The sequence below is a fragment of the Misgurnus anguillicaudatus genome, chromosome 14, assembly GCF_027580225.2.
Source record: "Misgurnus anguillicaudatus chromosome 14, ASM2758022v2, whole genome shotgun sequence".
Lineage (NCBI taxonomy): Eukaryota > Metazoa > Chordata > Actinopteri > Cypriniformes > Cobitidae > Misgurnus > Misgurnus anguillicaudatus.
Genome location: NC_073350.2, coordinates 9,619,234 through 9,645,963, shown reverse-complemented (window position 1 = coordinate 9,645,963; position 26,730 = coordinate 9,619,234). Strand labels below are relative to the sequence as shown.

Genomic DNA, 26,730 nt, shown 5'->3' with positions numbered 1-26,730 from the left:
TTGAAATTACAATTCATTTCAACTTTCTTGACAATTGATTAGTTGTTATATATTATAAAAATACTCATATTACTCATGAAAAAACAGTAAGTTGAAATGACTTGAAATTCAAGTTGATTAAACTTACAAATTTAGGTGCAACAAATAATTTTTTAAAGTGTAAAAAATACTAATTCCCTAAAAATAAAATAAAAAACCCCATAAAAACGTTTGTTTTATGTTCATCTTTTATTTCAGTTTTTTATTGTCCATCATTGAAGAAAGACCCATATGAACCACTGTGACCCAGGTTACAGTGACACCCCAGGCAACAGAGGTACAGTGTCATCTAATGCCTGTGACAACGATGCAGGTAAAACATTCACCTGTCTCATGAATGACAGTAACCCAGAGTGACCCACAAACAACAACAGGGCAACCAATACAGGTAGCATGGAGAGTAACGCCTCTGATACCCATCAAAACATATACAGATGAATGCAGACAGTGTTAATAAAGTTTGTGTAATGCAACTATGTTTGTGCAAAGTGCATTTAACAAATGGGGCCAACAGGTGGGCAATAGGGTGTGATCATGAATAACTAAAATAAGTTGTTTAAAAGTATATAATTATATCAGTTAATTTTTAACGGTCTGATTGTACAAAATCAATTTAATATAAACCTATTACATTTAAACTTTACCTTCAAAAGAATGATAAAAGATCTAAGGATGAATGTGTTTAGGCTTATTTGATGTTAAAAACAAAATACACCCAAAATCGTATTATGAATATTACAGAATTGAAAGATATGGTTAAGTTATTGTCACATTGGGCTGAGATCAAAGCGGCTCTGGCAGTAGGATATGTCCTCATTTTGACATACTGTACTTGGAAAGGAGTCGCTCCCATCTTTGTATCTCTCTGTACTGGGTGTACCAGGCAATTAGCAGCACATACTGTGAAGTACCCTCTCGTGCCCTTCCCCAGTGTGTTTTAGGAGAACAGCTGGAGATTAAACCAGCGTCCTGCCTGCAGGGAAAAAGAGAGAGACGTCGATGGCAGATGGAGCACCGCTGTGCAAATCATAAAAACCAGATGCCTCTCTGAGACGAGTGCAGAAACTAAAGGACATTCTGGATCAACCCTCACTTTGTCCTGCAGGATTACTCCTGAGTTTGAGGTGATTTCAGTGCAAGAATCAAATGATGCCTGAGACATCTGTGGTCAAAGTTTTTAGCGTTGGTGTTTTAGCTTTTAATGCTTTTACTGTAGTGCATGTCTGTACATGTCTGTTCCTGCGTAGACAGACCTTTAACCAAAAGTCTAAAGTCTGGTCCACACTGCAGTTCATTATGCCCACAAACTGTCCAATCGGATATTAGGAGATTGTTGACTGACATGTAAAGTGCTCAATCATAGTTGGTTTTCTGAAAAATACTGTATATGTTCCTGTAAAGCTCAGATCATTGCATTACCAGTGCAAAAGGTCATGGGTTTGAACCCAGGGAACACACATACTGACACACTGGTGTGACTTCATCGTAAATACGTCACAAACAAACGCTAAAATACGTTCAGTGGAAGCAGAGAGAGGCCATTTATTTTTATTATTTTTGCTAGCTTGTTTTCTCATGATCACAACTTAATTAGAGGTTGATTTGTCGTGATCACGACTTAATTTTCTGATGATCTCGAGATAACAAAAGTTGTTTCTTTTTTTCCTGACATAATCCAGATCTCATAACGTAATTTCCTGTCCATAATATTTTGTGTATTTTGAAGTGAACTGTTGATGCATATGAGTTGGGGTCTTCACCGTCACCACAAGTGCAGCTAATAATTGCCAATGGCCGATAAATGACATTGGACATCGATGGTTCTGAATTTAGGGACTATCGCTAAAGTTCAAAAGTTTTTAACACTTAATTAAAAATCTAAAAAGTGTGCCTTAGCTGACAATAACATGAACACTGTACAGTTGGTTTCGTGACTGTTTGTTCAATATAAGTCATTCCATTTAAATGCTGTTACAAGTAGAAACTTTATATATTAAGGTGTAACTTTAGAGATGGTCCCTAAATTCGCTACTAACAATTTCAGCTCAAGCAAATCCCTGATCCAAGTAATATCTAATTTGTTCATCAATGCTAATTTCGCTAAATATGCTTTAGCTGTCTTCGAACAAAACAAACAGGTTCTATCAAGTACACGTAAGCTTTAATCACATTACAAGAATACAACTTATGTTATCTCGGGATCACGAGAAATTAAGTTGTGGCGAAAAAAAAGTATGCAAAAATAATAATATTACAACATAGATATGTATAAAGGCTGGATGTCTTGCCCACGCTGCTGGCCAGTTAAGTGCAATGTCCGCATTTGGCGGCCATCTTACCACAGGCAGCTAGCTCACTCGTAGCATTGAGTTTTTAATGGTGCAGGTACTTTTAAATGACCATAATTCTCAATGCTCAATTCTACAGATTTTCAAACGGTTTGGTTTGTTATAAACACCAAAGATGTACCTATGACACTGCATACTTACACAATTTTTCATGAAACATGTTAGAGCATCCAGAATGATAGCCACGTTAATAACGTTTGAAAGAAACCAAACCGTTTGAAAATTGGTAGAAAAATTAGCAGGTTATGGTCATTTAAAGCCCCCGTTCTGTCTGTGATTTTTAAGCTTTGATTGTGTTTATAGTGGGCAATATAATATGTGTTCATGTTTCACGTGTAAAAAACGCGGTATTTTTCACACAATTTACTTCTCTGTATAGCGCTGTTTTCACTGTCCTCAAAACAGGCTGATGTCTTCCTTGTTTTGTGAAGTCCCTCCTTTAGAAATACGTATCGAGTTCTGATTGTGTAGTTTGTTAGTGTGCTGTGATTTGATAGCAGCTTAGCTTAGCAGAGCCGTTTGAGCCAAAGCTGGTGACTGACGTATTCCTGTGGGCGGAGTTTAGTCATCGAACTGTTTTACTGACGTCATTAAAGCAGGAAATAGAGGGCTGTAGTCCAAACCGGCCGTTCGTTGTAGGCTTTTAAAGAGGAATTCTATTGAAGAAAATATATCACCTGGCAGTGAACTTTGAGCTTTATCATTTTACAGGTATTATTTATTCTATTATAGCAACATTACACACTAACTAGGGTTTAAAAAATGGTATCAGGAAGAACGTGACCTTTAAAAGAACCTGCACCATTAAACTCAATGCTACGAGTGAGCGAGCTGCCTGTGGTAAGATGGCCGCCAGGTGATGACATAAGAGACTCCACCGTAACACATCTAGCCTTTATACATATCTATGTATTACATGACCTTCCGTACTAAAGGAGAGTTTGAGAACTTGACGAAATAACTTTGTTTGCTCGACGGCACACAAGGGTAAGCTAATCTTGCATTTAGTAATGATGCAGATAGTGACGATCCTCTCAGACCAATCAGTGATCTTCGCTGTTACATGTCACATTTTAGTATTGGTACGGCTCCCTTGGAACCTCAACCGAAGTGGTACTACAAAAGTATCGGGTATTACTGTACACAGTGGAAAACCCCCAAAACTGAGCTGTACTGAACCGTACCGGGCCGGGCCGTACCATGCAATGATAAAGTTCCAGAATTGTTCCTATAGCTCAACTGTCAGAGTATTGTGTTAGCAACGCAAAAGACATAAATTCGATCCCAAGCAACACGCATACTGATGAATACCATAAATGCACTGCAAGTCACTTTAGGTCAAATCAAATGCATGACAAATCTAAATTATATTTTTATGTTATCTTGTCACAAGAATTAAGCAAGCAAGCAAGTAATGTGCCAAAGCTTAATACTTCGAATTTGGTACAGTATATAGTTTGGTACTGCTAGGAATAGTTACAAGTTACTATGTTATAGGTAATATATGTCACACTCAGAAGTAACGCGACATATAATCATTATTCAGGAGTTTCCATGGCAGAAACAATTTTTAGTTTCACCTGAAGAAAAGATTAACTCTCTTGACCTAATTAACATGTTGGATAGATGCAGACCGCAGAACTAAACCTCCAGTATCACACCTAAACCCTGGTGCAGTCACATGCCCTTATCTTAACCTCTGTAGGCAACATGTCAGAACAGCTCTCGAAATATAATACAATCCTAGCCCTCTCCTGGAACTGAGCACACTGTGTCTACGTATGTGTACTACTATTATATTAACATCAGCCTTTCTCTCAGAATCCTTTTCCAGGTAAAATGCTATGGGCCAATGTTTCACAGAATTCCTAGAGGGATTCCAAGAAATTCCCCTATCAGGAAACAGCACTCATTCACACATATAAACACACATCCATAAAACGCTCATACCAATGCTGCAAGACAACTGTATATCTGTACTTGATCTGTACTCTAAACAAATGCCAGCACATGGACGTTTGGAGAGGAACCAAGCTGCATAAGGAAACTTGTGCTTCTAATAGCCTGAAATAAACTCTGTGCACTCCTTTCACTAATAAACATTTGTATTAGTGTAAACATTTATACCTGATCAGCACCGACTTCGACGTAGTACATATTGTGCGAACATATTGTCATCATGTTGGTTTTGTCCTTGAATGAACTGTTATGATCTTTGATCAGACCTTGCCTCCAGCAGATCTAGCAGATCTTCTACAATAAGTGACAAAACAGCACATTATCTTTTAAAAGCACCATTAATAAAAGAAGGACATGTGCTTGTATGGGTGCAGAATGGAACGGATGGGCAGGACGGGATTGCACACTATCTGCCCGCAGTGCATGATAAGAGCCCCAGGGCCAGCCACCCTGAAACTTGATCACCTTTGCAAACTAAAAACTATTATTACGTATTAACAATTTCAGGTGTCACTAAACACACAGAACTACTCCCAAACATTCTGTTGTATAGGTGGCCAGTTTGTGTGTGAAGAGGGAGGAACAGAGGTGACCAGGACCCCAGGAAAACGAGATTAGGGGCCACCCGGGAGAGGACAGACTGACCCCCGATTCACAGCTCGGTTTCAGCCACACCTGTTTGTCAATGGGGTTTAACGCGTTTGTGCCAATGAATCTCTGTGGTTTCCTGTGAGCCTTACTAGCCAGAAGCTGAGAATATCAGCACCTGGAAAATGGAAAAAGATGGTAATTCACTGAAGAACCCCCAGATAAGATAAGACTCCTGTTCTTGGTAAAGCTGTACACAGAGGCGTAAACTGCAGAATTAATGCCATGGGAGTGTTTACATGTACACTAAGTATGTATATTGTCAATGGAACAAGGGTCTTTGCGATGAGATAAATATTTGTTTCCGTTATGGCAAATCTTATCCAATTTTCCTAACGTGGACTTTGTTCTGGTTTAAGAGGTTTAAGGTCAGGGTTAAGCTTTAAGAACAAATTCAGTGGAAAAGCTTCTGTAGGTGGAAAAAGAGGCACACCTGATAAGAGTCTGATAATATGAAATAGTGGTTTTTTTTTGGAATATTGCCAAAAAGTGAACATCTAAGCAGTAGTAAAAGATTTAGCAAAAACTTGACTTGGAAATATGAGGAGCTATTTCCATTAAAGATTTGCACAAAACTTTAGCATTTTTTTCTAAATGTTGAAAAAACTATTGCGAAATGACAACGTTTTCATTAACCATGTGACGAAAGCTTCATTTTGTTGTCTCACGATAAGTCTTTCCAAAAACCATGGGTGGGTTTGATTTCATACGGTGCTGCACAGACGGCCATGCGAATGGCAAACAGAGCAGTCAACTCCTGAATCGCTCTTGCTGTATTTTGATGTGCATTTCGGTTCTCGTGATGCCACATGAAGTCGAACACACCTCTTCTGTTTTGACCTTTAACCAGTGGCGGCCAGTGACTTCTTTTTTCGAGGGCGCTCGATGCGAAGTTCGTCACAACATGTATGTAGCCCGTCATGTGTGTGGTTTGTAATTTTAAAATATGTGTTTGGCGCATTTGCATCATGTGTCTTGTCAAAATAACTGCAGATGCATCTAAAGGGTTTATGATAAAAGATAAAAGCATTTGCCAGGTACTCGCTTAATCTCATGCGTAATCAGAGTTTACTGTTAAGGGAGTGTCTTGCATGTATTTTCTGGAACGTGAGGGTCTCTTTTATTATAAACGGTTTTGACGCGTGTGCAGCAGGCACTTATTTTGACAAAACACGTGTTGCACATGGTCACATGACGCAACAAACACATATTTTGAATAAGCGCCCCTCGGATGAGCAGTCACGTGGCTTTTAATTTTAAACACATCAGGTGACCTATAAATGACAAAAAACTGTGTCCATTGCAGTTATGTGATTTATTCCTTTTAGCGATTTGCCTGAAAAACTACTTCACCTGAACATATTTTTTGCGACATGCAAAGTTATGCGAAATTGCAAGGTTTCCATTGGGCACATTTTCAATTTGCTCAATTTGAAGGGTAATGAAAACGCAGCTAGTGTAAAGCTTGCACAGCAAATCTTTATAAGTAAAAAAACTAGAAGTATAATTAATAGTACATTTTAGGTAGCTATTATTTTTTATATTTTAGATACGTAAATATTTATCTTGGTGCATTAGTGGTTAGGTAAAAGATGCAACTTTATGTGTGATTGAATTTCATGTCCAAATTCTCAGTGTTTTTGCATCATCATTGATTTTGTATCACAATGAATGATCGTTATTGCATGGCTAAAAATTACTAAGAGTAATAAATGTGAATATGAAGAGCTTGGTTCCAAAACGCAACAAACGCCATCCCTGAAAAAAAATGAGCCACTGCCAGAATCAGCATTACACCAGGTCAGTATTTAAAAGTAAATTCTTAATTTTACGCAAAATCCAATATCCGGCGTGTTATTCTGTCATCTTTTCTCCCTTTTTCCCCAAAACGCGATAAACGCCACTGCTCCTTTTCTACAGAATGTAATAAATCTTCTCCACAAATTACAGCGCACCATTCCACGCAATGTAAACAAACAATGGCGGCGCGCTGAGTACACAGAATCCTAGTTTTCCTCATCTACTTTGTTCTTCGTGATCCACAAACAAACAAAAACGAAATAATACTTTAATAGCATTGATAAATCTGTGGTTTTCTGTGACAGGAAAGAAACTTAAAGGAATATTCAATTTTCTTGGAGGAAGAGTCCAGATAATTTGCTTACCACCATGTCGTCCAGGATGTTGATGTCTTTCTTTGTTCAGTCGAGAGGAGGTTGTGTTTTTTGGGGAAAGCATTGCAGGATTTTTCTCATTTTAATGGACTTTGGTAGACACCAACAATTAATACTTAACTCAACACATAACATTTTTTTCAACAGAGTTTCAAAGGACTATAAACAATCCCAAACGAGGCATAAGGGTCTTATCTAGCAAAACGATTGTCATTTTTGACAAGAAAAATAACAAATATACACTTTTAAAGCACAACTTTTCGTCTAGATCCGGTCGTGATGCGCCAGCGTGACCCCACGCAATACGTCATGACGTCAAGAGGTCACAGAAGAGGAAAGCGAAACTCCGCCCCAGTGTTTACAAGTGAAGAGTTTCGTTGCAAAACGAGATAACCACCGTTTTTTTAATTGTTCAGAAATCGCGTTTTTTGGTTGTGCATTCCAATTAACATCAATTCAACTGCAGTTGGTTTGTTTTGATTAATGCCATTAATGTTTATTTTTTTAATCAGTGTATACAACTGTTCAACTAAATGAATATAAAATGGCAAAAATGAATGCACATTTATATATTGATTCAATAGATTTATAGAATTTTTAAAAAAATCATGGATTTATTGCATTTTGTGGAAAAAATAATTCGTTTTTATCTTTGAAAATCAAGCTATGGATTTGAATTTTTTGTTTTTATAACCTAAAGATGCTATGTGAAAGTTTGAAACAGAAAATAGTGGTTTTCATCTTGTCACTTTCTTGGTATAGAAAACACGTTTTTACAAAAATTTGTCAAAATGGATTTATTGCGTTTTGGAACCAAACTCTTCATATGCACTATACAAATAATGCAAATAATACAGATCTTGTTTTATAAGATACAGTGAGAAATGAACTCTTGATGTTTGATCTGAATCATTTTTAAAAAATAAATCACTGAAGCAAATTATTCACAGTCAGTGCCAGAACTTTTGTCTGGTGTGTTTGCACATCACATGCTAGGTACAGTACATTACTTGGTTCATTCATGACTGGATGTTTGTGAAGGGACTGGATGTATTCAAAGAGATTCAGCTAACAACAGGTGCTCAGTTTTTGTCTCTACTGAATAAATTATCCCAGCACAAGACTGCATGTGATTTGTGACTGTCACACACAGACAGGAGCAATGTGACACTGCACACAGTGTGTGTGTGTGTGTGTGTGTGTGTGTGTGTGTGTGTGTATGCTGGGACTATCTTAGATTTGCAAGGTCACTATGACCAGTAATGCTTCTCTTGTGACACTACCAACACAGGAAGCTTGACACTTTCCAATACAGGAAGCAGCGAATGTGTTTGTTTGTGTAATGCCACATGTCCATCACGGGTAGAAACAGGAAATGGAAGGGAAGAATACTCATTTCTGACATATTTCCAAGAAAGCGGACCACTGATTTCATCAGCAGTTCTCATGTAATGTCTACAATCTAATGAGTACTAAGCATGACTGCCCAGAGGTGTGCAGTTTCTGTTCCACTAATGGCATCAGATAGAATTGCAAAAAATAATCTAATGTTTACATTTTCTTAGAGTAAGAAATGAAGGGCTCAAATGCAAAACCCTCTAAGCGCATCTGTTTTTGCAAATTTCCGCAATTCCATCGCATAAATTGCATAAATATCCCGCATATTCCATCGCATTTTTTTTAAAAACGTGCCGCAAAATCTAGGATTTTTGCCTGCAACAATCACAAAAAAAGCGTTTTTCTGGAAGGACTGATTAGAACCCAAAGGTTAGGTTTGTCCATATTTGACCCAACAATGGGTGGGAACAACCTTCCATAGACAAATTTGAACCCAAAGGTTGGGTTTGTCCATATTTGACCCAAACATGGGTTGAAACAACCCAGCATAGATAAATTTGAACCCAGGGTTGGGTTTGTCCATATTTGACACAAACATGGGTTGAAACAACCCAGCATAGATAAATTTGAACCCAAAGTTGGGTCTGTCCACATTTGACCCAAAAATGTGTTGAAACAACCCCGCATAGATACATTCGAACCCAAAGTTGGGTTTGTCCACATTTGACCCAAAAATGGATTGAAACAACCCTGCATAGATACATTCGAACCCAAAGGATGGGATTGTCCATATTTGACCTCAAAATGGGTTGAAACAACCCTGCATAGATACATTTGAACCCAAGGGTTGGGTTGACCCAAACATGGGTTGAAACAACCCTGCATAGATAAATTGTAACCAAAGGGTTGGGTTTTTCCATATTTGACCCAAACATGGGTTGAAACTAGCCTGGGTGCCAGCCCATCTTAGCCCCGCCCACAAGATTTTGTAAACGGGAAGATGGGTCTGGGGTTTCTCCGTTGAGGAGCTGCTATGCTAGGACTAGAGCTGGGCGAACCAATCAAATTGTCAGGGCGGGCTTTATACGATGATGGACAGATAATCAACAGTAACGTAATGAACCACGTCACCAAAGAGCGCGTGTGTTGAATGGCTGCCGCTGTAAAGTTCAGATGTGTGGATTCTGACATTGAGTCTGTACTAAAAGATATCGACAGAGCATTGATTTTAAAAGAGGAACAGAGAAACGCGAGCAGGGCATTTGTTGATGTCCTAATTGGCAAAAGTTGGTCGCAACTGAAATGGCTAACGTTATCACGGCGATGCAACTCAGCGTGCACGACGAGATGGATATAATTAGCGGTCGTTGCCAGCTTCTTTTCGGAAGCCCGGAATCGTGGTTGAGTGGAGGGACATGCTAGGCTCCAATATTTTCAAGCAAACGTAATGGCTATCACCGTGGATGAAGTTCACCTAACGTACAAATGGTAAGAGATAGTCTTACTCTATGACTTAGTAAATACTTCATGTTGTGATATAAACGAAATGTTGTAAACATAATAGGTGTTGATGTACATTCGCTAACTCGGTATAATCACAATGTTAGTGTCATTGTAGCGAATAACTACCAGTTCGGTCAGGCTGCAAAGACGTAATTTCAACATACGTTACACACTCGGTTGCTCTGATTGGTCGTAGGTCTATCCAATTGAGTGCAGAGGCATTTTTCAGTTGAGACACGCCTCATAATTATAGCTCAATGGAGCGGTATCAGACTCAAATTCTGACTAGAATTGAGTATGGCAACGTCAGGCTAGGTTGAAACAACCCTGCATAAATAAATTTGAACCCAAGGGTTGGGTTTTTCCATATTTGACCCAAACATGGGTTGAACAACCCTGCATAAATAAATTTTAACCCAAGGGTTGGGTTTGTCCATATTTGACCCAAACATGGGTTAAAACAATCCTGCATAGACACATTTGAACCCAAGAGTTGGATTTGTCCAGATTTGACCCAAACATGGGTTGAAACATCCCAGCATAGATACATTTGAACCCAAGGGTTGGGTTTGTCCAGATTTGACCCGAACAAGCCTGCATAGATAAATTTGCCAGTCTGCATTTCTTTCAAATGTATGCCACTCTGTCTTAATATATATTTAAATGGTCCCTCCTTCAATGCACCTTTATAGGATTTTATGACCATGTTTAATTTTAATTGCGAGGTTAATGCTTATAAAAACAGCCTGGCTTTCCTCAACAACCTAGATGATATGTGATATCGTTCCATATAATGATGTGGGTTCGTATACCCACAACACATTACTTGCCGAATAAAGCGAGGGATTTATAGCAGCCATTTCAAGCAAAAATAAGATCTGCAAGCAATCTAAAGTTAAAGCTGAAACCTCTTCCCGTAAATCACATCAGCATAAATGTGATAAACCCCTCAGGCTAAAACATCTGGAGAGAGGGAGCATGCAGTGTCAGGTGCTTTCGTTTTCATGAGCTCATAATGAGTCAGCACCTCATGACAGCAGAGCCTGTCAGATCTTCTGATGTCACACTGTTAACTCTGCTTCAGCAACTCATGTGAGCCTGCAGCAGACTCTTTGTGTTTGTTGCCGGAAAGCCCCTCCGTTTGGCTTTATGTGTGATTTTTCATGTAAACGCAAGACAATGACTGACCATAAATGGACAGCAAGTGCACGAACAAGTGTAAGTGTTATAGCAGCAGCCAGACAAGGACAATGAAGTCTCTTCAGAGATGCACACCCTCACCCTTTGACTCAGTTGGCTCATGCCACCAACTTTTCCAGCGCTGACTGAGATCAGCAACGCAAAATTTAATCTGACCTCATCAAGGAAAAAAGGGGAATTGACGCTCTTGCACACACACAAACACTCTCTCAGCTTCTCTCTCCTTTTCCCGGAAGACCACGCGCTGTGTTATTGGAAATGGAGAAGGCAAAGCAAAAGCAGGAAAGGGAGGGTCAGAAAGAGATGAGGGGCTCCTGTTAAATCATGTGATCGGTGACTCAGTGCATGAGCTCAGGCAAGCACAAGATCACCTGTGATTGGTGGATGGTGATGTGCTGATCGGATCAGCATAGGGGAGGTCAGCAGTGGAATAATGCTACAGTAAGATGTGTGTATGGGTAATACTGTAATACTGTAACTGCAGGAAAAAGAGCTCACTTGTGCATTTCCTGAAGAAAATGTGAGCTGTTCTTGCTTCAGTAGAGGTCTTTATGATGCAAATGTGTTGTAACTGGTTGAGAGGGCGTTGCTATGTTGTTTCTAAGGTGTCTTGGGTTGCTAGGGAATTTTAAGTGGTTGTTAGGTGATTGCTTACTGAAGAAGGAAAGAAAGAAAGACAGAAAAAAAGAAAGAAAAAAGAAAAAAAGAAAGAAAAAAAGAAAAGAGCTTCACTCATGAAATACTGATGTCTACTGAATCTTTGTGCCCATTTTAGGTTGGCCCAATCCAGGGTCCGGCTACGGGTCGGGTACCCGCGGATACCCGCATAAAAGTGTCTAAAACGGGTGGATTGTGACATTCCTAAAATTCACTGGCGGGGCCGCGTGCGAATAATTAACTCCATGTGGGCGGGTAGTAGCGGAAATGAAAATATGTGCACAATTTGTATGTCACATGTTTTCAATTGTTTTCAATGGAAGCTTGGCGTTTTTCAAATAAGCCAGCAGCTAGCGATCTTCTTCTGCGCTATAAACCGGCGCCCAGCGTTTTTTTTGCGCTCAGCGCCGAGAGTTGAAAAATATTCAACTTTGGATGAAAGCTCCGCTCGTCAATGTCAGTTCTCACGTGCCCGTCCAATCACAGTGGAGGAGGGGCGGGACAAGTATCACAGCAACCAACCGTCTCACAGCTGACGTATCAGAGCTACCAAAGCACTTAGCTGAAGAAAGTTAGCACTCAGCTAAAAAACAGCTGGCATTTGGCGTTAAACACCTGGAGGACATTTAATACCAGCCTTTTTTTCAGCAGAGTGCTTTTTAGCTGTAAAACTTGAGCTGTGAGCCGGTTGGTTGTTGTGATACTTGTCCCGCCCCTCCTCCACTGTGATTGGACGGGCGCGTGAGAACTGACATTGACGAGCGGAGCTTTTCACCCAAAGTTGAATATCTTTCAACTCTCGACACTCAGCGCAGAGCGCGGAAAAACCGCCGAATGCCGGCTAATTTGAAAAACGCAGAGCTTCCATTGGAATCAATTGAAAACATGCGCCGGACGCAGGCGTAAAAGCTTTGGTGTGCACGAATTACCATTACAGGTGCAACATATGACATTTGACCCATCACGTCACCACCACTGCGACAGTGCGTGACCTTTGTTGATGCTTCTCATAGCCTAGTTGGAGCAAGCGTTGCAGAAGTTGCATAAAGTTTTGCCGTTGATAGCAGGAAGCTGAATGTCTTCTCTTAGAAAGCATTTCGAGACGCAGCACAGCAGGGGTTATGTAGGTAGGTTGTTTTTTTTGGTCTTTTTTTATTAATAGGTGTGTTTGTGTAGTTATCAGGTTCCATTTGTGCCGATGGTAGGCTACTTGAATGGCGCAAAACAAAGCGCACTTTAGCCTGTTTCATTTGCCTATTCATGACACTGTTGTGATGTTGAGAGACGTACGAGATAAAAAATAAAGCACTTCAATTGGAAAGATTTTTAGCGTATGATTTATGCATGTGCGGGTACGGGTCAGGTAACTGGCCAAATATTAACGGGTCCGGGCGGGTGCGGATTTAATTTTTATATTATCATGGCTGACGAGTCGGATCTGGTGCTGAACTTTGCGGGTCCAGGCGGGAGCGGGTCTCCAAAAATGGACCCGTGCAGGACTCTGGCCCAATCGTTTAGAAATGTAACAACACATCTTTATTCAAGATTATAAAATTAAAATTAAGTAATTCATTATTTTAAATTTTATTATGCCAGAAAAAACTTCCATTAATATATTAATATAATAGGCCACAACAAGAACATGCCTTAATGTTCTGTAATGTCCTATTTTGTTAGCTATATAATTTAATTTGAAAAAAATCTTTTTTGGTGACCATGGAATTGATATTTTTATAAAATAAATGTATTTAAATAAATCATGGAACATGATTTACTAAGGTTTGCGCTTATCCATTTTTTTTTCCATATTTGTGCCATTATTAGGGGTGTCACGATTCTCCAAATCCTCGATTCGATTACATTTTCGATTCTGATCTCACGATTCAATTCGATTCTTGATTTTTAAATTATTTTTTGCCTTTATTATTATTATTATTATAGTTACACATTAACATGCACATTGCGTGCTTTTCCTCGGATGGGGGTTTGTGGGCTTTACTTTACGCGAGAGAGCTTGTAGAGAGAGAATTCCTTCTTGCACGCAGATAGACTTAATGCGCGCGTCTTGGTCTCCTATTATATGAAATAAAACCGGTGCGTCATAAGCAGCTGCGCTTCTCTCTGTCTCAGGTGCACGCGCTCTCGCATCTGTCCAAAGTCTAAACATAAACTAAAGTAATAATCCTTACGTATTTGTGCAGTTTCATGCGTTTCATGCGAGCTGAGGCAAACTATACCTTTTGTTTAAAATATAACCCGCTGCATCTTGGCGGCTCTCTCTCGTGCACGTGCGCTCTGTCCGAACTCCGAAGGCAGATCACTAGGTAGTAATCCTGTTTATGATATGCATTTCAAGGAATAGCAATACATCCCTGGTGTTTAAAATATTAATCGCGTTCCGCTGGATGGATGTTTTTAAAGGCACTTCTGAGAGTTTATTTTCCCCCGCTTGGCAAGCCGACCGGACGTGAAATGGGGGCGTGGCAGCATCGACGATCCCATTTTTTAATTCGAAGTTCGAGGTTGTGATTTAATTTCGATCGATTTCGATTGAAAATCGAAATCGTGACACCCTTAGCCATTATTTAACACCTAAAGAAGCATATCTTAATTTCCGTTAATCAATATGAAAATGAGATGTTGCATCACAACTTGCACTATTACAACTTTAAGGCGGGGGGGATGGCATCCCCCTTGATAAGAAAAATGACATCACCTCTGTCGTCTGTGATTTGTTTATAATGTTAAATGTATCATGCAAATAACAATTCTCTAGGTATTATAAACAAACTATAAATAACAATGCTGTATGCGCACACAAAATGCTGAGCAGGAGTTTTTCAAACCAATCAAATGAAAGAAGGCAGGAGTTTCTGTTGTTTACATAACTGTTTATGTTATTACCATGTACAGAACTCTTATTATTCATATGCACTGTAAAAAATACTTTGCTGCCTTAACATTTTTTGTTGAATCAACTCAGATTTACAAGTCATTTCAACGTACTATTATTCATCTTGACTAGAGATGAGTGGTTATAACTACAGGTGAGTTGTTATAACTTATAAAATTAAATTGACTTTTTTCAACTATATTTTATAAGTTGTGACAACTCATCTCTGTTGACATGACTTGTAAATCTGAGTTGATTTAACAAAAAATTTTAAGGCACCAAAGTATTTTTTACAGTGTGCCTACGTAAATACAGCTTTACATTCTATGGCACCTTTAATAAATCGTATAGTTTGATCATAACATTTCAATAATAAAATTTGATTTTGTAATTGTGTGATCTTAGCTGTAGGACAACCCCCTCAATAAAATCTAACCACAACATCTCTTTTTTTTTATACAATTTGACCACTGCATTTAGGTATTATTTATGGAAATTTTCATTTTGCCAAACTTTTGACACAGTTTCTGTACTGTGACCCAAATACGATTCCTCTGTGCATTTTTTCCAAGATGTCATTAGCACCACATTCTTGGATCTGCTAATAACAATGCGTTGCGGAAAACAAATTTCTAAAACATCTAAAATTAGGCATCTGCGGATATCTAAAGAGTAGACGAAGACATTCCAAGTATAGAAATTGGAAAAGTGCCTAAAATAACAAGATGACAGAAACCCCTATACAGTATATGCATGCATGCTTTTGCATATGCGTACGATCTGCATTGGCATTTTGTAACGGAAATCCGATTTCCAGTTTCTCCTTCACTGTTAACTCTAAATTCTGCACACGTCACGTTCAATCCGATGTTTAAACAACAGACTCTCTACATGTTACCCCTTCAACGGACGTCACAAACCAAACAAATAGATGGCCAGCGGCCTGCGCAAGCTCTCCACCGTGGGAGAAGAGTTGAAAACAAAAGCATGCGGCATTATAATCAATATTCCAGCTCGCTTACACAAGGGCACTGATCTCACCGTATAAAAGCACTCTGAAGTGCTGTGTCATTAGTGGCTCGGCCTGGATGATATTTCAGCTGTGTACGACTACACACCGTCACTCCTTTAAAATAAACAATCTTTGTGATTCAGCTGGATGCACATGAAAAACTTTGCAAAGGAAATGCAAATAGGGGATTGGCACATCAACACATCAAAGTGCTATGGCAGAGACGTTAATAACCTTGTAATGCAGTAGATCAAGAAATTCTTCATAATTCATCACTAATTGGAAATGAATCGTGGTGAGACAAATCTGGTGAATTAAAAAATGTGTCTGAAGTTTTAATTTTTACAAAACAGAGCATAGTTGTAAATGTTTTTTAATTGCACATAGCTAGCAGAAGCATGCAATGGAGCACTATCGCCATTAGAAATTAGGTCGCCAAATGATTTAAGATAAAGCCGCCTGTAAATTTCTTGACATACCAGAATCTTATCAGATTTAGGTAAATGCAAAATGTTTACATCTCCAGATTTTAAGAGTCACCAAAGGACTTTTTTTGCCACATCAAAGCTGACTATGAAGAGAGATGAAATGTGATTACTCTGTGTTGAGCGCTGAGTCCCCTGTGGAGATTATTAACAACTGAAGAGGAAGGTTGAATACAATAAAAAAAAAGACTAAAAGGTTTGGATCAAACCAGGACAAACGTACAGGTGGTACAGGCCTCAAGGGCAAACTAGGTTACAGTTAAACTGTTTCTTTAGCTCACCAGGTTAACCAAGAGGTCAAACGACTGAGAGGCCTGACTCAGATCAAAGCCTCCTCAGTCGGTCTGCAGCACACCTAGAGCTGTTTTTGTGGGTTTAATGACAAGGTCACAATTACGTTTATCTTGATCCCAGAAGAACCTTCTTAACCCCGAGTATCTGTCAGTGAACAAGGAGTGGTGCATTACGGCTTATTCCCATTTAATTCTCTGTAAATACAGAGAAAGAAGTTTCATCACATTAAAATGAGGAGTGAACGTGGGTAACTAATCCAACATAACACATGCCTGCCAAAAGTGAACATTTTTCTTTCACTGGAATTGTGCTTATTTCAAGAGAAAGGGTTATGACGAAAACAGTGGCAGGACTTGTAGCCAAATAAAAGTTGACGTAGTCATAAACATTTGAAAAATAAAGGAAACTGGGGCACACAGCTGTGTCTGTAAGCTATGAACGTTAGAAAGCTCGTCAACTGAACTCCCTGCTGACGTAATGACCCTTACTTTGCTCTTGGCCTGTGGGAACAGCAAATAGTTTGTCATTTTTTGGCTGCTGGTGGGCCTTGGTAGCAACCGATAAGCCCAGATGGAAGTTCATTGTGGGCATGAAAGTTAAACTTACAGTATGCAAACCATACAAGACAGAAGCTGAACTTTTATGTTTTAAATCTGGAATAAAAAGTCCTATTTGTGAGAATTTGTGCAACATGCACTGGATAGAAAGATGCAACTCTGTGCCTCATAAGCATGACAGCAGCAATGAATAACAGCCAATGAAAGTACAATAGGCATGTGAGTGTCAAAAAAGTGCCAGATGTCCACTGCCCACATCTTCCTAACCACTATTAATTCTCTTGCAGTGCTTTATTTCTTGTTTTTCCCCATTTTGTATATCAATGTAAAAACAAGTGGAAGCCCTGCCAATGCGATTTTATTAGAGAATTTTTATGCATTTGGCCACAACCTCTGCAATGCTAATGCACAGGATATAGGAACTTTTGGGACAAATTTGGGATCCTAATAACATCAGCGATGGAGAATTAGGGGTGATTCACATATCGCGTCTTTTGCAGGCTCAAGTTTTTTATTTCAAATGTAGGTGCGCAGGATGCGCACTCATAATGGAAGCGGCGCGGTCGTGACGCACACGCAGTGCAACGCGTTTTGTTTTTTCCAGGCGCGTCCACACCGCATCGTGTTAAAAACATGAATGCCGCAAGCGCACCACAGGTCATGTGACAAGAACCTACGCGCCTAGCCGCGACATGTGAACTGCCCCTTAATCTAACATAAGTGTTAAGTGGTGAGATTTTACCTTTTATATTTTTAAAATGAGGTTATTTGAGGTGTAAATCCTAATCCATACCTCTGCATCGAGTGTATGGCATAGCGTGAGACGAGTAGGCCATCAGCCTATGGCGTAGCCTGAAGCGCACCTCCCCAAAAATGTAACAACACGTCAATTCTACGTGGACCTCAAGGGCTCTGATTGATCTTCTAGAACCCATCCCTCAGGTCAAAATTTTTGTGATATGTAGCGTTGCATTTCCTCGTACGTAACATGCCGGTTGACACTTCCTACTAGCAGTCTGCATGTATATGTATAAATGAAAACTGATTTGTAGCCTACGCCATAGAGGGTGCAATGTAGGTCAGGTGAAGACGTATAAATCAGGATTATGGTCTTTTAGGTGCAGATCGGTTTGGGGATATGAGTGAAACTGAAACTCAAGCCTATAATCAGTTTGACCTTTTATATTTTTGTATCATGCTTCTGTAAAGTCCCAGCGAATTGATAATATTTATTAAATAATGGTTGTTTTGGAACCTTGAATGTTGTTCTTAGTTTCTTTTTCATTTTCATGTTCACTAAACTGTTTTTGCTTTAGCTTTTGTTAACTATAAGCACACTGATCCAAGGTCAGTGTTTAAGGAGACAACCAGAAGCATCATGCTATCTCAAGTCTGTTTCTCACTCCCTACAGCCCACTGTCAATCTTGAGTCATGTGACCTCGGGAATAATTTCACCTCTCAGTGGCTGACAGCTGGTCTGACAGACCAACAGTCCCAGGAAAGAACCCCAAAAACCCTCAGCCTGTATATTTGTGTCTGGCCCTGGGCTTTAAGTTTATTTCATTGTTCTTCTACAGGCTTCAACAGATGTTTTTGCTTCTGCAGTGTTTTCTGAGGGGCAAAAAGTGGGCGTGAGAGAGGAAGGTGAACGTGAAATTTCCCACCACCTGCATATGTCTTGCTCAAAACAGGAAACACAGATGAAAGAAAATGATTCAGAAAACAGCCGCTTGGACGACACCTAAATTGAACGAGCACAAAGCTTAAACTTAAGGGGTCCTCAAAAGGAAACTGAGATAAAGAAAACCGGTTTTCAAATGTTAGTTTTAGCTGCTGTTGATATTCAATGGGAAACAATTTGCTACATGCTTCCTGTGAGGAAAAAGGCCATTTACTATTCTCTTTTTCAGTCATGAGGCCAGTTTTTTATCCTACTGTAAGTGATACCTTAAACATACCTTAGACTCCAATTCAGCAAGGTGGAAAAAAGACTCAATAATGCAAAAAAAAACCCACAGCTTCTCAAAACTCCATACTTACAATAAAAATCCATATTTGGAATTATCAAAATATCATTGAAACTCAAGGGTGGGCTCTTTTGACATAGGCCAGACAACCACAAAGCAACACCCTGGTACCACCCAAAACAGCCTTGCATTTTCTTCTACTCTCTACAAAACCAAAGAGTGAAATATTTACAGATACTTCACCTGAACTAAGTCATTGTGTCCAGGGAAGAGACGTGAATACCAAGCATATCTTCGGATTAATAACCATTATATAATGAATCACAACAGCTTTGTTTAATACAGGGTCACAGAACAGGCCTGCTCAGTTAAACATACGCAACACTTTCTATCTGTCACAGCAGAAATCTCTCTCACGCACACATGAATCCTACGCTCCTACGCGGTCAGACCCGCATTCAGGAACAGGAACCAGTTCCTCCGGGATTACAGCAGGAGAAACGGGTCAAGCCGGCCAGGCAGAGAGAGAAAACTGCTCTCCTTGAAGAAGAGCTCTCGCCTGCAGGCAGAAACTACATGTCCCTGCCCAGAAAAAGAATAGTGGGATTCAGGGAAAACTTTGTTCCCAATGGAAAAAACATTGTGTGTGAAAATGTGCTTGCAAAAAAAGGTGTGAGAACAGGGATTGGAAGAACATGCCGGTACATGCAATACAGCTTGTACTTTATGGGATTAAGTCCATCGGATATGTGAATAAATTAAAAGCGCCTCTAATAAAATGCTATTTGGAGAATACATGTCTGTCCAAAATATTTAACACAGCTTTTTGAAAAATAATTGATGTATCATAAAATTTAAATATGCTCACAATCTAGATTTTATTAAATTGCATTATTTTGGTACACTTCTAATTATTTTATACAATTATAACTAGAAAAGACAATTTAATTTAAAAATTTTAATGTCACAAATTGCATATTGTATGAAAATACACTATGCAGTTTAGACAAGAGTATATAGCCCTGGGTGTAAAAAATTAACATTTACAAATTATGTTTGTAGATTGCTGCAGAGATTTTTGTAGTGGTTCCCTTGCAAAAAGTCAATTTATCTTTCCCATAGGCTTTTGGATTATCACAAAAATGTGCATTATTGTTTTTAACAAAAGTTTATGACACTGACGGTACATTCACACAGGGCATAAGCGTTGAGACCTCCCAATTCACTTTTAATGGGTGACGTCATGCGTTGCCGAACTGAATTGTGGATTCGTCTGCGCCGCGTCACTGCCGTTGCTCGCGGCAGTAGTTGACCATTTCTCAACTTTGGAAGTGGCAACATGTGCGTCAGCCAATCAGATTGCCTTATGCAAATAACGTAGGCAGAGCCAGCCAATTACGTTTATGAAAGACCGAAGCTTGTGTTGCGGCCACTGTGATTGGCCATTGGCCTCGCTTCATACAAGCCTTCCGTCAAGCGTTAACGCTTTCGCCCCGTGTGAATGTACTGTTACACGTTTTGTCTAGCAAGCTAGTCTTCACAGCTTGACTTTTATAAACGTTGATGAATTTTGAAGTAAAAATTCAGCTTTTTATATTTCTAGTAAATGCATTTACACCTCAAAAATCAAGTGTTTATCTTTGAAGACTAATTTGTTGGACAAAAAAGTGTAATAATCTTTTGCAATAATCAAAAAGTCTATAGAAAAAAATTAATGGTTGTTTTGCGAGGGAACCAGTATCCTGCCAACTTTCGGGTTATCTTACAAAAATCATCATCCCTGCAGCACTCTTTTGTGTTACTGTTTTTTTTTTTACTTTTTCCCATGCACAACTCTAAAAGCTCCTCTTACAGATTCCTTATGCAAATACCAATCCCACATTTTTATGCAAATATGAATGCTCCGGGCCAAACTTTGGTGACTTCTTTTATGGAAGAAAACTTTCCCTTAAGCAATACATTTGCATATAGGCACTTTGTGTCCAACACTATGTACATTCACACACAGACTCTCACTTTAGTAAAGAGTGAAGCGTTTCCAAAAGCACAATGTTTTCAGTTTGTTGCTAGGTAAACCTTCACAAAGTATCAAGAAGAACCTCAAGTCCAGTGCATTAGAACACCTAATCCTTTAAACAGGCTCATGCGAACAGATAAGCTGTACCTACAGTATGGGCACACTGCGAGTCAGTAATTTTGCAAAGTGTTGAACCGGGCATAGTGCCCAGGGTTCTTGGAAGACTCCAGACACTTAGTGCAGGTGGATCGGGGGAAGTGAGAGACTCCAGTTGAGAACTGGAGATGTCAGCAAGGTTCACGACTTCACAAGCTATGGCTACCATAGAAGTGTGTAAAAGAGCTCTATCACCACTCAAATATGACAGTATGGGCTGTGCTTGTGCTACAAATTTACAGTAAATGAAATAAAATAAAGTTCGGTAAAGTTAGGGAATAAACACATTGTAAGTATACACTAGATCGCAGACAGTACAGTCAGTCCCTCCAGAAAAACGCGATCGCACGATTTATTGCATAATCAACCAAAGTCCGCATATTTATGCGGGGCCGCATTTTTCCAAATACGACGCACTTTCGCCGCATTAATTACAGATTTCCGCGCACAAAATATGCGGGGCTTGCATGATTTTATAATCCCCGCATTTTCGTAGCAAAAAGTCACACATATTTGAAAGAAAGATGAAAAATGTTGCATTTACTTCACACAAGCGCAGCCGTGTCCTCTGTTGCCGTGAACATCATTGCAGCTTTTGCAAGTTTCCGCAGTTTTTGCAAGTTCCGCAATTTTCGCAAATTCCCGCAATTCCATCGCATAAATTGCATAAATATCCCGCATATTCCATCGCATTTATTAAGAAAACGTGCTGCAAAATCCAGGATTTTTGCCCGCAACAATCACAAAAAAACTCTGTGTTTTCTGGAAGGACTGTACAGTACTACAGTACATACACTATTGCTTGTAACAATGCATAATTGTCCTGTCATTTTATTTTATTGTAATCATTGGCTGTGCTCCAAAAGGTCAGCTGGTAAAGGGGTCAAAGTTACAAAAGCTTGAACTTTACTAAATGCATTGCTTCATAAAGTTCAGTGTGCCGGGGAATGTTGACGTCAGTCTGGTGAAAGGGTTTTAATGCTAAAACGTATGCAAACTAGATGTCTCTTTTATAGCAAACGTTTATGGGGTCGCAGGCGGCGGTTGAAGGTCAGAGGTGAACACAGACTGTTAAGTACGGAGGAAAAACCTTTTAAGCTCATGCATCATTAATGCCCCCTTCCTCTTTTATCTCATTTACATACCCTTTCGAGTAATCTCTCCTATCTCATTTGAATAAGAAAGCAAACATTTGGCGCACAAACAAGATGCATGAAATCCCAGCATGTGTGTTTGCATGCATGTGGGTTTTCAAAGGTCTCTCATACCTGAACCATGAAAACCAACTCGGTCTGTGGGCGATACTGGTGGACAGTGTACGTGAGTGTTTACAAGCAGGTTTACTCAAATACAGGACCAACGTGATTGACTGGCAACAGCACGTATAACGAAAATTCGTTGAGCAGCATGAATATAAAGATAAGTAGGCTTTCACTAGATGACTAGATTTTAGAGTCACTCTCGTACCAAGAGACAAGAGAAAGCTGCTAATGGAAAACACCAGAGAGATTACAGAAATCAACTAATGAGCTCTTATTAGTCATCTCTTTATGATCTGCACATTTCATTTTGCGTTAAAGATCATTGCTTGTGTTACTATTGCAATGACAATATTTTAAAAAGATGTTACTCACTATGCAACTTCATAATCTATGCACTCATTTCTGTTCTGAAAGAGCTATACATTGTAATGTATGGCCCCAGGGTCTTTAACTACTGTGTACTTACTGTACATAAGAAAAGAGCATTTTGGTCTTTGTAGTTATTGTGTACATGTGTGTTGTTCAGTGTAGGTTTATGGGGGGTTTAGCTTTAGGGATAGGCTCAAGAGAGTAACTATATGTCTTTAAATGTACATTTTTATAGAAGTATATATAGCAGTTAAAGACACCGTATACAGTATAAAGTGAGCCCCAATGTATTGATGCATTTCACAGGTGTAACACTTTTAAAAATGCATCTCTATTTGGGATTATGCATTTCTTTACTTAAAGATTACTTAAAGATTAAGCATAAATGCATCCAACATTTTATACATGTAATGTGTACCAATCCTTCTGTGAACCTATTGAGCAAGGAAACTTGATATTAATGCAGTCAGATATTACTCAATTGCCAGTGAACAACAACGTTATTGTCCTTATTCCCTTGCACATTATTTCTTTACCCCCCTGCATGGACAATGATTGATACATTATACTGGGATGCTTTTTTATTAGATAAAACATCAATGTTTCAAGCAACAGCACTTTTCACAATGTGTTAGTAATAAAAAGAGCAGAAGTCAGGACTGGCAGTACAAAAGAACAAGCAGTTGTTTAAGATAATACATAGAAGCACAGCCAAGTGCTCAAAGAACAAAAACAGAGATTGGACGCATGGGGGCTGAGAGAGTGAGCGAGCGAGCGCAAGAGAGAGAGAGAGAGAGAGAGAACCACACAATTTTATAGTGATGCAACATGTATTCTACTCTCAACCGTGACCATATAAGGGCAGGGGCGGGGCTTCAACATAAACTAGGAAGCCGGGGGTCCTCTAGTGGAAGTACCACGTGACTTCCAGTACAATATCGAAATATCTCCCTTCCACCCCCCCCCTCCCTTTCAGATCTCTGTTTATCTCTCTCAAACCGAATGCACTATTCTGTGTCATTAGAGCTGTATTTATTGATCGGTTAAAATGTGAAGCAAGCAAGAGTAACATGAGGTGCTGTACAAATCACTATGCTAACAAACACTATAATCCGATTACTGGCATTTGACTTAAAACTTGAGCACGCTAATGCAATCATGCACCTTTGCATAAGACACATTCTGGTAAATGACACTGATGAAGAAACACATGTGGTTGGGGGCAATCGTTCGGTGTAAAGTTGTTAAAAAGACACTTCTGTATATTTGTTTATAACAGATCACATTATAATGTAAGTCTATGGCAATTATATTCAATGATCACTGTAATTGAACAGCATTAGGAATAGGTCAGAGTAGATTGTCAACGAGCATCTCACATTTTAATTGTATAAGGTCACTAATGTATAGATGTTTATGATGCAGTTTAAGGATATACCTCCAACATTAATAATGCTTTTGTAGATAAGTAGAGTAAATTTAGACCTTTAGGCCCTAACCCTGAGATCTTTTAACAAAAAAAGTTGCACTTTCTGACTTAATGTGCACAATGCACAAACATGCAGACAGTTCAGACATTTAGAGCCCATCCACACGGAGACGCATTTAGATGTATACAAAAATTCTGTATCGTATCAGCGTTTCGTCTGCTGTTTTGGAAGCCTAAAACTGCTATTTTTTTAAACCGCGTCCCAGAGTGGATACATCTGAAAAGGCAACCCAGTATCACGAAATTACGTACCTATAGTCATGTAAATTCTTATGCGTGACACTGACACGGTTTTCCACCTTTTTGCGTGAACATGTCACATTTCTGTTTACGTGTCACTGTCACATATTTGTTACTCAACTGTTTTGTCCTATTTTCTTACTATTGTCACTACGGTTTAGGGTTAGATTTACATAAAATGACATCATTACCCAAACCCAACTCTAACCCTAATGCAAGGCGACAATAGTTTAAAAATCATAAAATATAAAAAAAATCATAAAAAAGGTATAAACCAATACTTAAAGTGACTTGCTTACGCAAACAACAAATCTAACCCTAAACTGAAGCATCAATGGTTTGAAAATAGGACAAAACAGTTGAGTAACAAATATGTGACAATGACACGTAAACAAAAAGGCTAAAAACCATGTCAGTGTCACGCATAAGACTCACAAATTTACGTGACTATAGGTACATAATTTCGTGATACAGGGTTGCAACACGACACCCTTGCAGTTTCGTGTGTACAGCCAATCTGTACATTTTGTGATACGATGATGTCAGCACCCCACGTGTTGACTGTAGTCATAAACTGCTATGTTATGTAACAGCAACAACAACAATGGCGAACTACGTGCTTGTAAAACTGACATATTTGTCAAGTATGGAACCCATAAACTTAATTTTACCTCTGCATTTAACTACTTACAGATATACGCACTGCAAGTTGTGAACACACGCACACGGAGCAGTGGACAGCTATTACTGCAGTGCCTAGGGAGCAATTTGGGTTAATTAAGGCAGTGATTCTCAAACTGGGGGCCAGGGCCCCCAGGGGGGGCGTGAGATGGTGCCAGGGGGGCCCCAGTTTTATGACATTTTATAAAATAAAAACAATTTATCATGAATTCTGTGCAATTAAACCTAAAAAAATAAGGCTACTAACCAACAGCACTTATACATTGTATAATTCAATATGTTTTGCTTAATTAAAAGTTGAGTTTTAGAAAAAAAAATTCATAAATATTCTTTGGGGGGGGGCATAAGGGAATGTGCCATTCACAAGGGGGGCCGCACGCTGAAAAAGTTTGAGAACCACTGAATTAAGGTGCCTTGCTCAAGGGCAACAAGGGCATGCAACCTGACGAAATTTAATATTGTCTGTCCTACTGATATTGTATTAATTATTCCTGCACTTTGATATAGTACCCACATAAAAAATATGTAGTATACTTTACTGTAGTAAAATGAATAGATACTAGTGTTTCTGAGCCTTACCATAGTAAATATTAAAGTATATTACAGTATTTACCACAGTTTATCAATCCACTGTAGTTACTACACAATGCTATAAGTAATAACTAGCATAATATTGTAAAGTATACAATTTCTTAAACTTTACTAATAAATACTACAATATACTACCAGTATTTGATTCACGAGTTAAGTGGCAGACACAACTCAACTGTACATTTGTTTGTGCAACTCTAATGAAGCCCAAAAACATGACAACTGATAAGTCATGGGGTCATTACTTACAAGCAAGCATCATGTCTCTCACAACACTCCAGACCAAGTCCGTTTGACACGGTCCTCGTGTATTAAACATAAAGATCATCAGACTGTGGTTGAGGAGTGGGAGAATGACAACATCCACCCTCGCACCCACAACAGAGACTCGCTCAAACCTCTGAATCCCTCCATTTACCTCAAACAAATACCAAACTGGAGGTCAGTTTCGCGCACCAGGGCGGGATTCACCCGCGCACGGCGTCATGGTAACCGCAGCAGAACGTTCCGCCACTGCGCGCGCCTTGTTTTTCGCGCTCTCGCTCTCCCGCCCACTCGCGAGGCAATCCCCCTCAGCAACGACCGCACGTCACTCTTACAGCCGCGCCACATTACATACAGCTCGCTGTGCGATTCTCCGCTACGCACGCAGTGGGCGTGGGCTGCAATGTGTTCTTGACGCTTGTACGTGCTTGCGTAGTGCTGCGTCTGTATGTAACCGTGTGAATGGAAACGACTTGTCGGTTATATGCTGTAGATGCCAAACATGACAAGCTTAATAAAACAAATAGCCTACACTGCCTGTTAAGAGTTGAAATAGACTGTTTTATTATGATTGCTATTTTGTATT

At 39.3% G+C, this 26,730-nt stretch overlaps 1 long non-coding RNA gene across 1 annotated transcript; it reads right to left on the bottom strand.

Annotated features, from left to right (window-relative positions):
- Positions 1-270: 270 nt before the first annotated feature.
- On the bottom strand, positions 271-26,454 carry LOC141369448 (uncharacterized). Its single transcript, XR_012373149.1, has 3 exons — positions 26,130-26,454; positions 4,515-4,640; positions 271-1,012 (listed from the first exon to the last, which is right to left on the bottom strand). It is a non-coding gene; the product is annotated as an uncharacterized lncRNA (long non-coding RNA).
- Between the last annotated feature and the right edge of the window lie 276 nt (positions 26,455-26,730).